Here is a 13,754-nt window from a genome sequence, read left to right as displayed (position 1 = left end):
ATCAGGTACCCGTTTGCGACCCTGGTGCGGCCGGGTACGGATACGGGTAAGGAATCAAAACCCGTTTGCGACCTCTGCTGCCGTGGGCTGTAAATCGTCAGCAGAGGGCAGTGCGGCAAAACCCATCGCTGCAGACTCCAATCGGGGCTGCAGAGAGGGGGCATTGCGGCAACGCTTTCGCCGCCCATTGGAGCAGTTTCCACGGTCAGAATTAAACGTCCGCTCCTGGTCGTTACTCAAGATCCGGCGAAGTCATTCGCAAGGGTAAGCCACTGTGTGCCGGTCTCCTGGTGCAGATAATAGCAATCATCGCCCCAGCCTCACCTATTGTGAATATTAAAAAAATACTTAGCCATGAGACTCGATTAGGTTTTCCTGGGAAAACAAGCACATTCATAATAATACTGTATTATGTTTCAAAGACAATGCATATATTATCAGAGTGCGTTTTTTGTTTGCATTCTGACCACAACTATTGTGGTTAATGCACACATGATTCCTCGTAAAAGGTTTCAGTTTGGTGTTTTAACATCTCAACACAGCTGTTTTGTTGCCAGACAAAAGGGGAAAACCTATTATCATATTTTGGTACTGACAAAGGAGTTCCCATGATGTACTATGCTCTCAGGTCATTCACCAACCCACACTGACTAGTGTGGTGAAGTATGGTCACGGGATGGGCAGACCCTCATCCAGACAAAAGGGCTGTACGTCTACGAACATCATGAAACCATTTGCATAATGACAATAATCTGCAAGACCTCCCAATTTTCCCAGCCTCTTAATCCTCAAACGTGCCGACATCTCTACGGTGGATCCACCACACGCCTCCTCTCTGCAGGGTGACGCTTTATGATTCCCATTAACGCGTGTGCATGGCGGCTTCGTCGTGCAAACACGAGCTCGCCTCGGTGTGAATGACTGCCCATTGAGAAGAGGGGAGCGGTGGCACAGCGGTTAGCGCGCTGCGGATACAAGTTAAAGTTCATTTATTAGGTGCAGCCCTGTGAGCCATTCGGCTCTTGAATCGGGTGCAACCGCAACAAACAGAAAACAAAAACAAGAACAAGAAAACATCTTAAAGTGACTATGTGACTATGTGCAAACAGAAAATCCAAGAAAAAACGGCAAAATATTGTAGAAAAAGCACCGTACACCAACACTGTGTGCAAAAATCCCAGTGGGATGCAAGTCAAACAACAACAACAACAACAACCACAAGACAACTTAGATTAAGGCCATCAGTCTAACTCTGTACTACAACAAACAAACATGGCCAAACCAAAACACTTTTCGAAAATCACCAAAATAAAGCCATAAAAGCAATGAAACAGTGATCATAGGAACCCGGCGACCCCAGTTCGATTGCCGCTCACGACCAACACCAGTGACTATTATCTTAACCGGTCCTGGGTATCCCCTAGGTCGACTCAGCCTCACACGAGTACCTGGTGCAGTGTGGAAATATCGCCACGAGGGAGACAGAGGCGTGGTGTTGACCACCTACCCCTCGTGTGCCGTGCTCGCTAGGTGCTCGCTAACGACACTTGCCCCAACAGTCTGTGAAGGCTATACGGGGGATCTTTGTCTGTGTTGTTGTTGTTGGGAAGAGGTGTGTGGAAGGGGCAGAGAGGACTGCTTGTGCTTCCTGTGTAGATTGTGTTCACGCCCTTGGACACAATTTCACCGGTCACTGGCCCAGCGTTCTTAGCTAACGCGTGTGCCCATTGCTGTCATATTTTCTGGCCTGACATCCCGAGTGTGGTTGATGGGGGTTTTTTTTTCTTCATGAGCACCAATTACTATACCAGAGCTTGCAACTGGAACTGTCCAAGGCTGAGCTCAGAAAAAAAATGTCTCATTAGATATGAAATCCTGGAACATTTTATATTAGAAATGCATGGAAATATATATTGATATCGTAGTGCTATAATGGCATCATCGTCAGCCGTGACCTCTACTCCTCGCGAGACGACGGTCTCCCCATGACGCCGCCATCGCGCGCGTGTCCACAGTGGCACATTGCGTCTTGCTCGTGCACGCCAGCTGATCTCTCCGCTCCATCTGCACGCGGTCTTCCATTCCGTCGCTCATCTTCTCCATCCGTCATCATTCACTTATAGCGATGTGCCCTATGCGAGTACACTTTATCAAACCGTCAATAAGATATCTCTCGCTTGCGACCTTGGGTCTCTTTCCGAGCCTGCGTCTCGTGCTTATTTTGCGGACTTTTCACCTTTTCGTTAGAACATTCATTGTCATTTGTTACACAGTAGTCACCATAGCGAGCGCGGGGAAATAACCCGGAGGAAATGATTGCAGGACGCAACAAAGAGGGCGGCAAATGTGAGTTTTAGATAAAAAAAAGTTTAACACGGGCAGCAGAGACATCGCCGTACGAGTTCGCCGAGCAAAGGAAAATGTTTTACTGGTAGGAACCCACTGGTTCCACCAGCCCACAGGGGATTATTGTGTCCGTCCGTCCGTCGTGAAGGGAGGGGCTGGGTGGGGAGGGAGGGGATGGGTGGGGAGGAGAGGGTGGGGAGGGTGGGGCTGTGTGGAGGGTGGGAGGGGTGGGGCTGGTCACCCCGTGGTGCCCTTATAAAACGCCGGCTTGTGCCCGCCCTCACAGTCGGGCATATTTGCGGAATACACCACGCCGCCGTTGACCCTGGCCATTGACCGAGCAACCCAACGTTCCTATCAGCTCCCTCCGCAGGAATGTGTTCTGGAGTGTGTGTGTGGGACACTTATTGAAGATGGACCAGGACGAAAGTGGATAAATAACTCGGCGATGGCGAGCAGTGGGGGGTTCCTTTGCAAAACCGAATTTCATTATGAAAAGCATCGCCCCAATGTACACAGACAGGAATGTTTTAGGTCGGTGTATATTGCCTGCCTTGTCATACGGATGAGAAACAACGAACAGAGGACTCTTTCGTATACTTTACCATTCGCGTTGCAATGTGGTTATAGGCAGTGGCGGCTCCTGCAAAATCTCTCAGGGGGGGCAAATGTCTGGATGATTGATAAGGATAAGGTCCACCCATGCAATGGATAAATTAACAGCTTAAGCATGTAAAGGCAACTTCACTTCTTTAATATTAATGAAAAATAAAGTGACTCTTACAATACATCTTGTTTGTTTCTATACTCACTATTAAAACAAACCACTCAAGTTTCTTTTATTAAAGATTCCACTAGGTGGCGACAAATTATATTGTTGGATGAAACGTGCTTACGTATGATGACGTAAGCACGTTAGGGCGAGCCCTCCCGGAAGCCATAGAGAATGCATTGCAGCGCCCCCCGTTCGAAAAAAAACATATTTGAATGTAAGTCTATGGGACCACACGGGGCGATTCTCAGCCGGAGTGAAATCGCCCAAAAAGAGGCGGTACTCCACAGAACGTGACATGACGCTGATTGGACTATATCCAGAGGCTGACAGTGACGGCTAGCGTGACTCTGTGGTTGAATGACATTGGTGGTGCGTCGCCCAATCGCCCTAATGAAGAAACCGCCCCTGGTTATAGGGCTTGGACCACGTTGCAAGTTATGGGGTCACGTGAGCCCATCGTTCATGTTGAGTTCATAAAACTTGGAAAATCAACAGTGATCGTCCTCTGGAGAGGATGACCCTTAAATTTCGATGTGAAGCTTTCGTGACTGCAGGGATTCATCTTCTTGGTTCTTTCTGTAAAGTCACGTAGAAGGGAAATAATAAAAAGAAAGCATAAAATATATTATTTTATTATTTCCCTTCTACGTGACTTTACCGAAAGAACCAAGAAGATGAATCCCTGCAGTCACGAAAGCTTTAAATGAAACGTCGCAAGTCACGGAACTAAATGTGTTAGTGACGAATGTGTGAACGCATTCTGGGCCTTTGCCACTCTCTCTCGACGCCACTGCCAATGGAAAAGGGCGAATGTCTCATGTCAACGGGTGAGTGGGAAGGAGGGGGTGTGCTTGTGGAAGCAAGTAGGCATGGATACCAAAGAAAAAGATCCCTCGTATAGCCTTGATAGACTGTTGGGGCAAGTGCTGTTAGCGAGCAGCACCTATGAAGGTCAAACACGGCACACGAGGGGGTGGGTGGCCAGCACCACGCCCGGATGGATACCAAAACAAAGATCCCCCGTGTAGCCTTCACAGACTGTTGGGGCAAGTGCTGTTAGTGAACACCTATGAAGGCCGGCACGGCAGACGAGGTGGTGGGTGGCCAGCACCACGCCCGGCCGCCTTTGTCTCCCCAGTGACGATGTTTACACACGGCACCAGGTTCTCATTTGAGGCTGAGTCGACCTAGGGAAGGCCCAGGACCGGTTCAGATAAATCGTCACCGGTGTTGGTGGCCATGAGCTAGAATCGAACTCGGGTGGCCGGGTTCGTAGCGCAACGCAGCGCTAACTGCTACACCACCGCTCCCCACAGGATAGACCGCCCAACCAAAGACAAAGATCCCCCGTATAGCCTTAACAAACTGTTGGGGCAAGTGCTGTTAGCGAGCACCTATGAAGGCCGGCACGGCACACGAGGGGGTGGGGTGGCCAACACCACGCCCGCGCGCCTTTGTCTCCCCAGTGACGATGTTTACACACGGCACCAGCTTCTCATTTGAGGCTGAGTCGACCTAGGGAAGGCCCAGGAACGCGCTAACCGCTACCACCACCGCTCCCCACGGGATAAACCGCCCCCACCCACCCCCCAACACGCACACAACAGGAGTGCTGCGTGCGTGTTGGGGGGTAAGAGCTGTTTGGGGAGGTGCTGCTGCTGAGGCTGCTTAGGCTGCGTCTACGGGGTGGAGTCTGTCGCCTGCTCCACATCCCCCAGCTCACAGATGCCGTCCGCCTGTGGCTCAGTGACCCTGCAGGCAGCCTCACGCGTGGCCGCGCGCGCAACGCTGGGACGGGTTCAACGCTTCGGTGTGTTAGAAGGAGTAAACCCAGTGATACAGCAGTAGACTCACATTGCTCGGTACGTGTACGCTCCGTGCATGATTACGGATTCATCATTCGTAGTATTGGTATTGTTAGTCTTCCTGTGGCGCGTTGCATGCGTCTGCGAGTTCGCTCTTCTGCTCGCTGAGTTTTAGTAGCGGAGCACACAGACAGCGGTGCCACGCGCAGAGTCGGTCGTGCTGGGCTGTGATGGAGTGACCGGTGATGGTGTGATGGTGATGGTGTGGCCGGTGATGGTGTGACGGTGATGGTGTGATGGTGATGGTGTGGCCGATGATGGTGTAGCCGGCGATGGAGTGACCGGTGATGGTGTGACGGTGATGGTGTGGCCGGTGATGGTGTAGCCGGTGATGGTGTGGCCGGTGATGGTGTAGCCGGTGATGGTGTGGCCGGTGATGGTGTGATGGTGATGGTGTGGCCGGTGATGGTGTGACGGTGATGGTGTGATGGTGATGGTGTGACGGTGATGGTGTGGCCGGTGATGGTGTAGCCGGTGATGGTGTGGCCGGTGATGGTGTGGCCGGCGATGGAGTGACTGTGCGCGCCTGCGGAGGCTTCACCCGCGTGCGATGGGACAGACGCGAGGCAGCTGCCGCACGGGTGAGCGAGCGACTGATGCGCACGACGGCGTCGAAACAGTGAACGCCGGGCTGAGTGTTCACCTGCGAGACACGCAGAGACGTGAACGCAGTTGCTTGGCAAGTGACCTTGAGGATGTACATCGCTGTATTCACCGTATCTCAGAATGAGACGATCTAATTACACTGGAGGAGGAATCCGATGAGCTATGAAGCTTTTTTCGCAGGTGTCCGGTTCGGGGCAGCTCCGAGCGTTACAACATCAAACGATGCGACGACACAATAGGAGTGCAAATTAAAGAGTAAGGTAAGCAACTCACTTAAGCGTGTATACTAATAAACATAAAGTATCGGTTTTGTTTGTACCTTATCAGATGAAGGCCACTTGGGCTATTAGCTTCTAGAAGCGACCGGACCATCACGAATGACGGCTCAGCGAATCGCAGGCAGAGAACGGAGTTTCCGATCTCGATTTGAAGCTTTCGTGAGCGCAGGAACCCATACTCTTTGGTTCTGTCGGTAAAGTCACGTGGGTAGAAAATAAAATAAATCATCAAGCTTTCCCCCCTGGTGACGGACGCTTGTGTTGCGCCCGAAACGTCGCTATTTATTTTATTTTCTACCCACGTGACTTTACCGACAGAACCAAAGAGAACGGAGTTTTCGTTGACGTGCGTGAATGTGCCGAGTCTGCAGTTCATCTCCCCCCGCCCCCCCCCGTGTTCCACACCGTGCCCCCCACCCCCCTTGAGACGGGGACGCGCTATGAACCCCGCGGCTCTAAACAATCCGGTGCCCCCCCCACTCCCATCGCGGGTTCAAACGGTGAGTGAGGAGGCAACAACAGGAGGGGAGGGCAGACGAATCGTGGTGGCAACGTGGGTCCTTAGCGACAGCGCGTTCGCCGCCTGTTGCGCGGGTTCACGGTTCGAGGCATAGCGGCCGCCCTGGTTAATACTGCGGGTGTATTGACTATAGCAGTGTATGCCTCGTTTGCTTCGCGGTGGACGTCAATGATCCCGTGATGTGTTTCTTTTTACACGCTTTTTATTAACGCACTCTGTCTGTTGTTGTTGTTGTCGTTGTCGTTATTGTATCCTCAAATCTTGTAACTCGATTTTAACCCACTTCCCAATGTGGTATCGACTGCAAACTTGGTATACTTATGTCATACTGCTGACAATACTATATTCTATCATAAAAATCTAAAGAAAGTATGTTTAAACATTATTTTTTATATGTTATGTTTCGGCTTGGGTCTAATTGTCCACGCTCAACTGACGTTGGCTGTAAATGACCACGGTCCCTTACGCTATGGCAAGCTTCGGGGCCACTTCATGGAGTCGTTGTAGTTCTACCATTACTAGTACGGTACATTTCATAAAAGCGTTTTTTAAAAAGTTTTTTAAAAATATTACTTATTTCAGTCTCGCAAGAGTAAGGCCATCCTGTGTTGGCGTCACGGGTCCAAATTGACCAAATTTGAGAATTACCCGTACACTTCTCAATTGTAATGATGCATAGTAAGTAAACCCCCGGGTCCTCCCCCGCCGCCCACTGACAGACCACAGAGCTGGGGCCGGTCCCTGGTGGCTTCCCGGCTTGTCTGTGGTTTCCTGATCTCACGAGCGAGATGGATCGAATCGTCCCCACTGCTTCGTGACCTTTCTGATGTGCTGACGTTCTGATGTTAAACACGTATTATAGTCAAAGCTCGTGAAAACAAAGTATGCTTTAACGAAACATACATTAACATTTGGTCGACCTGAGCATCTCCCTGCACAACTTATGAAACGTTTTGAAGACAAACTATACCAGTCAAGTCAGTCTATATTAGGTCCTTTGAACTCAGCCATTCTTTCAATATGAGAAAATATCAATACTCTTTGGTTCTTTCGGTAAAGTCACGTAGGTTCAAATCAAGATTGAGAACATATCTCTTCTAAAGTAATGCATTTGTACCTATCGGCACGCATATTAACATTTCCAACGAAATCGTAGAATTGTGTTTGATTCTGCTTAGGCTTCAGCGTCAATACAGATTCTTTTCCACTAGATATGACACACCATTTCGAATTATTTGAATATTTTGTTTCGGATTGATCCCAAAATTATGAGATCACAGCAAATGATGACACCTATATTACATACGTTTCGTGAGGTTTTTTTCCCCACCAAAAGTGGTGTTACGTGGCATTGGGTGAAGCCGCTTTTGTGAGCATTGTCTTTAGGCCCCTTGGTGGTTCCGTGTCTTTAACAGACACGCAGGGCAGTATAAGCTGGACCTAAGCACACTCCTTGGGAGCATGACCAGGTGTGCTTATAACCAAAGTATCGTGCTTGTATCAGAAGTTGCCCTTCGCCTTCCTGCCACCAGTGAAATCTCAGCACGTGCTGCTTATAGCAGAATTGTGCTTACATAAGGTATGCGTATATATCCGACTCTCCTGTTATGTTGAAAAGTCCACTGTTTCTCTAAAACAGCGCGCCACGTTTATTACAAATCTAATAAATATAATAAATAAAAAGATCACCACAAAGTGCCACTCATCCTTTCCTGCATCCCTGCCTCCTCTCCCTGTCCTTCCACGCTCCCCAGATGCCCACAAAGCGCCACTCTCAGCTGTTCCGTTGTGAAGCTTTGTGCTGAGTGCGTGGTTCATCCTCGCGCTGCGCAGGGCAGCACGCCAGCCGCAGGCAATAGCTTGCCCAGGGCAGTTGCGTCCCCCACCCCCCCTTGCCCAACCTACCCAGTAAATGATCCTAGGCAGGGCAATACCTCTCGTGATAAAATATGCCTTTAGATTTGAAGCTTTCGTGACTGCAAGGATTCATGTTCTTAGGTTTTTTCGGTAAAGTCACGTAGGTAAAAAATAAAAATTAATAAAAGTAAAATAAAATAAAAATCACGACGTTTCGGAAACAACACAAGCTTCCGTCTTCAGGTGGAACCGTCACAGCACGATAACTTGATACAGCTGTCGTGGCTGTGACGGTTCCAACTGAAGACGGAAGCTTGTGTTGCCTCCGAAACGTCGTGATTTTTTATTTTATTTTTATTTTACTTTAATTAATTTTAATTTTTTACCTACGTGACTTTACCTAAAAAAACCTAAGAATAAAAAAGATGCCTTCTTTAAGAACTCCAGAACCAGGGCTACATTTCCAATTGAATATTTTCCAGGCACTCCCAAAACCATAAACCCCCCCCACCACCCCCACCCAGGACTCCTGCCCTGCCCAATAGTGGGGATAGGGGGCGGGGGTGGGGAAATATTTTCCCCACCTCAAGACAATTCCAAATTAAATTAAGTCCTGTGCCGAACAATGTGTCACGCAGTAATAACCCGTTGAAATGTTCTCGCCACTGCAAACTTACCATTCATGTTTCGTGATCTGGAACTTTCATGTACACATAGATATATATGTTTTTCTCCAATCCACTGCTGGATGCTACTGTAATAAGGAACGAAACAGGTGGACTTCTCCAAAAAACTGGCTGTCGCCTGATGAAGCTAGTTTTAATTACTGGCGAAACGTCGTATTCAGATTGTAAATGTTGTGGCTTGGCTCTGCAACACACCGGTGTGCTGTACTAGTACACTACACTATACACTACACTACACTACTATACACTACACTGCTACACACTAGTGCTGTACTGGTGAAGAATTGGCACGTTCTGTTTACGTGACAACCCTTACTAGTTGGCTGTGTTGGGTGGTGGCGGGTTTAACGACACATTTATATATTTACGCGATCTAACCTAAAAAAAACTCTATTATGGATTGTGATTGTAGTCTGTTGCGCCAATGTTCAAGACACGTCAGGAGGGTCGTGTTTTACACGTTAGGTTTACTTGACAAAACTGCAGTATGTGGAGGAAAATAATGACAATGACTGGTCTGTGTGATGTAGTGCCCTGTTCGCCAATGGGTCTCAAAGTTATTTTTTTATCCCATCTCGTCTCAACACATTAGAAAGGGCCACAAGGTGACTCTGCACCTGGCCTGCAAACGGTCTGTCAGCGGTGGGGGGAGGGGGGTGATTTGCTGTGCGTAATCTCAATTGAGTAATTTGCGGTGTCATTTTTGACTGCGGAAATGTTGGACCCTGACAACATTCACAAAACACATTCATAACGAGCGGATAATATTTAAAGATCTGCACAGAGAGAGACAGCTCAGTAATCTACTTGCTGGATTGCCACATGTACACGATCCAGCAAACCTCCTGATTACAGGCGCGCACCCTGCCACGCCCTGTACAATACACACATCTCGTAATTAGCGAACTCCACGTAAAAATAACCGAGGTCCGTTCCAGCGATCTCAATCACGAGAGAGTATGCCCCCGAGTTCACAGTGGCCGGGTGTTCTCTACAGAGACCCCCGCACGGGCTGGGAAAGGCTTTGGCGCAGAGGTCGCAACCGGGTACCCGATACCCGTACCCTACCCGATACCCGGCTACCCGTACCCGGTCGGGTACGGGTAGCCGTTTGCGACCCTGGTGCGGCCGGGTACGGGTACGGGTAAGGAATCAAAACCCGTTTGCGACCTCTGCTTTGGCGTGGGAGGAGGGCCCTGGAATCGAGGACACGTCGCGCTCCGAATTACCTCCCGAGCAGGCCCGCCTGGGAGCTTGCCATTTGTCCTCCGTACAGGCAATACAAATGAGTGTACAGAGAGAGATTGTATATATTTATTTATATATTTAAAAAAAAACAAAGCATCTCTGGCAAAACGCTGATGGGAATTGTTTAGTGCAGTGGTTTTCAAGCGTTTTGGAATGACGGCCCCTTCAATCAAGACCAATGCCCCCCCCCCCCCCCCAGGTTACGAACGCCACAGTAAACTTAGCGAGCGCATGTCTACGCCACGGGTCGACGCGGTGCTGGTCAAGCGCCTGTTTTTCACGTTGTACGACCGCCTCGGAAAGTGTTGTCGTCGCAACACGGCGCTGACGTGTTCACCGCGCAAATCCCAAATTTTCCCCTGCACGGTATCCGTGCCGCAGCCCTGCACCTACCCTCCGCACCCCGAAAGGTTTCCGTGCCGTGGCCACCAGGGTGATGCAAGCGAGGGGTCGGGAACCGCTGCTGTGTAGAGTCTATTTGGGGGAAATATGTAAGACGACGCACAGGAGACACACATAAAGTAAAGAATAGTTCTGCATCGTTCGAGCATGCAGATGGGAAACCCAAGGAGAGAGAGCGAGAGAGAGAAAAGGGAAGAAACAAAACCCAACAATAAACATATTTGGGCAAATGGACAGGATTTACGCACTGTTAGTGTTTCAGTTCATTTGTAAACAACGTGGGGTCGTGGCTCTGCACGTCGCTCGGTGATTTGTGGGGCGGCACTTGTAGAGGGCCCCTTGAAAGGGTTTATTTTGTTTCCACCTCGCCGTGTTTTGTTTTCGTAGATAATGAAAACGATTTGGCCGGTTGGCAGGCAGGCTGGTCGCACCTGCGCGTTCGCTCTGCTTCAAGACTTGCTGGAATTTAATTAAATGATTTAATATTAACTGTAGACTGGATGATTTTTTTTTTCAAAATACACACTTTATATCATCTTGTTTCCACAACGATCCAGAGTGTGGAAATACCGTATATGTTTGAATGGAACGATAAGAAAAAAAACATTTCATTTCAACGCTGCTGTTATCAGCCTGTGACTTCCCACGTGCTCGACAAAAGCCTCCCCCATGCTAATCATAATGTTTATTTTTCACAAGCATCGTCGTTCATGCAAATGACATCTCGCAATGGCTGAGGAACCTCAGACAAGCTGGAAGTCAAACAGGCGTTGAGCAGTCACTACCAACAATATCCCAACTTTGCAGTCCTCGACATATCAAGATGTTTTTCGCCATTCCCGCCCGCCTTTCCTTAGTTATTGCTGTCCAGTAGTGGCCACCGACATCTTCTATTTTGTAATCTCACCTGTTTCTCTTGCCTGCCCTCAGTCCAAATGAGTTTTACAGCTGTGATCATGACCGCGCATTTATATGGCCGTAAGGTTGGTCTAAGAGGCATGTTAAATTGGTTTCATCTTCTTAGTGATCGTCAGGAAAGCGTATATGCAGCATGTACGGTTGTTCACCTTTGTCATCGTTATTCCTGGCGATTTGATCATAACCTATGACCAGCCAGAATGCACCCGATCTCATCAGATCACAGAAACTAAGCAGATTTAAGCCTCGATTGTGTTTGGATGGGTGTCCATCGTATAGAAAACACGTGGTGTAGGCTCCTGCCGGGCTGTGTTGTCAACAGAGGAGAGTGCAGCACTATTCCATGCTGTCTTAAATTTTTACTTAAAAATTTCGTGAGTGCAGGAATTCATATTCTTTGGTTCTTTCGGTAAAGTCACGTAGATAGAATAATAATAAAGAGAATAAAAAAACAATACAATTTGTATTATTTTAATTTATATTCACTTTATTTTTATTTTTCTATCTACGTGACTTTACCGAAAGAACCAAAGAATGTCCTTGCTGTCTTGTTCCAAGCTCCATCTATGCTCCCCGCCATGACCAACCAGCACTGACCAGTGCAGTGAAATATGATCAAATAACTCCCACGACCCTGCAGAGTGCGCGGAGGCACTCATCCAGCAGTGGATTGACAACAGAGCTGCACGTGTACCTATAGCGGCGTCATCTCAAAGGGGAATGCTATCCCATTCATTTACGAGCTGTTCAATGAACGAATGAATGAATGCTTAAGACTCCACACATCTGGAGGTTCTGCTGCACGAGACAAATTCCCCGCAGACCAAACCGAGGAGCCACCACCCACTCCCGTCCCATAACCCTCACCCTGACCCAGGCCCCCTACGCTCCCGTGAGAGAACGTGGGAACTAAGCCGGAGCTACGGACGGAGTGGGAAGAAAAGAAAGACGTTTGTTGTTCGTTCCGGTTTTTCTTAGATTAATGCTGGGAGGATGGTTGTACGCTGGTCAGTTTTTGGCATTTATATGACTCCCACTTGGACAGTGTTAATAATTCACTATATTACCGTTAACATCGGCGTGTTTTCTTTGACATTGTAGTGAATGCCGCGTCCGAGTTCTCAGTTCTTTAGGTGAAGAGAAAAGTCTTCTTGGTTCTTTCGGTAAAGTCACGTAGAATGGAAATAATAAAATAATGAAAATAAAACATAATAAAATAATTATCACGACGTTTCGGCCACAACGCAAGCAGCCGTCCTCAGGTGAAGAACAGGTCTGTCGAGAAGACAGAGTCTGAATGTCTTCTAGACAGACCTGTTCTTCACCTGAGGACGGCTGCTTGCGTTGTGGCCGAAACGTCGTGAGAATTATTTTATTATGTTTTATTTTTATTATTTTATTACTTCCCTTCTACGTAACTTTACCGAAATAACCAAGAAGATGAATCCCTGCAGTCACGAAAGCTTTAAATCGAAGTTGAAGAGAAAATGTAAAGGTGCAGCCCTGCAATTACTCGCTCACGCCGCTGCCAGCGGAAGGGCTTCACTAAAGGGAGCTCCGGAGAGCCCGTCTGGAGCGTATTGGGCCTACCCGTTTATTCTGGCCAAATGTCCTGGAAGAGGTGGGAGTTCCGACGCTAACCGTTCACTTTTACAGAAAGTCAACATCCGGTTCTCGTTTACAGTGGAATATTAGGAGGCGATGATGGCTATGCATGGCACTTTACCCAACCACACGTGGCCTGCCGGTCGACTGACCGTAGTTTACCTTTTTACATACTGGGTGGACACAGGCGTGGAGATGGAATGGAAGGGGGGGGGTAAGTAACCTCTTCATTGTTTCTACTCCCGCCACCGGGAGAGAGAGGATGTCTTCTCAATACCGTCATGGGGTGCTGCGGTTGTGAGATGTTAACTCTCTCGCCTGGTATGCAGGAAGTCGTGGGTTCGATCCCGACCCAGACGCCTAGATATTTTGAGTTTGCATGTGCTCCGCCTAGTCACGTGATTTATCTCCGAGTCCTCTGGTTTTTCCCTGCACATTTAGAAACATGCTTTTAGAGCATTTGGCTGAAAGAATGTCTACATGATGAGCCACTTCGTTGAGCTATCATTTATGGCCAGGTCGCTTCTGAAAAGGAGCTACATAACTCAGTGGGGCCTTACCTTCTAAAATAAAAAAATATAATCTATAGTTTAGTTTTAGTTTTGATAATGAAAAATGCGTGACTCAGAGGTCAGAGCACTGAGCTTG

At 48.4% G+C, this 13,754-nt stretch overlaps 1 protein-coding gene across 2 annotated transcripts in view; it reads left to right on the top strand.

Moving 5' to 3' along the window:
- Positions 1-4,813: 4,813 nt before the first annotated feature.
- Positions 4,814-13,754, top strand: part of LOC144721240 (uncharacterized) — a 29,858-nt gene continuing 20,917 nt past the window's right edge. The window contains exons 1-3 of one of the 2 annotated variants that reach the window (XM_078598698.1): positions 4,814-4,983; positions 5,458-5,567; positions 5,773-5,852. The gene's annotated coding sequence lies outside the window, so the exon portion shown is untranslated. The remainder of the gene's footprint in view (positions 4,984-5,457; positions 5,568-5,772; positions 5,853-13,754) is intronic. The other variant, XM_078598699.1, reaches the window with a different exon arrangement.

Source organism: Lampetra planeri, chromosome 11, assembly GCF_965212315.1.
Source record: "Lampetra planeri chromosome 11, kcLamPlan1.2.h2, whole genome shotgun sequence".
Lineage (NCBI taxonomy): Eukaryota > Metazoa > Chordata > Hyperoartia > Petromyzontiformes > Petromyzontidae > Lampetra > Lampetra planeri.
Note: the sequence above shows the minus strand (reverse complement) of the source record. Positions and strands in the feature narration are given on the sequence as shown.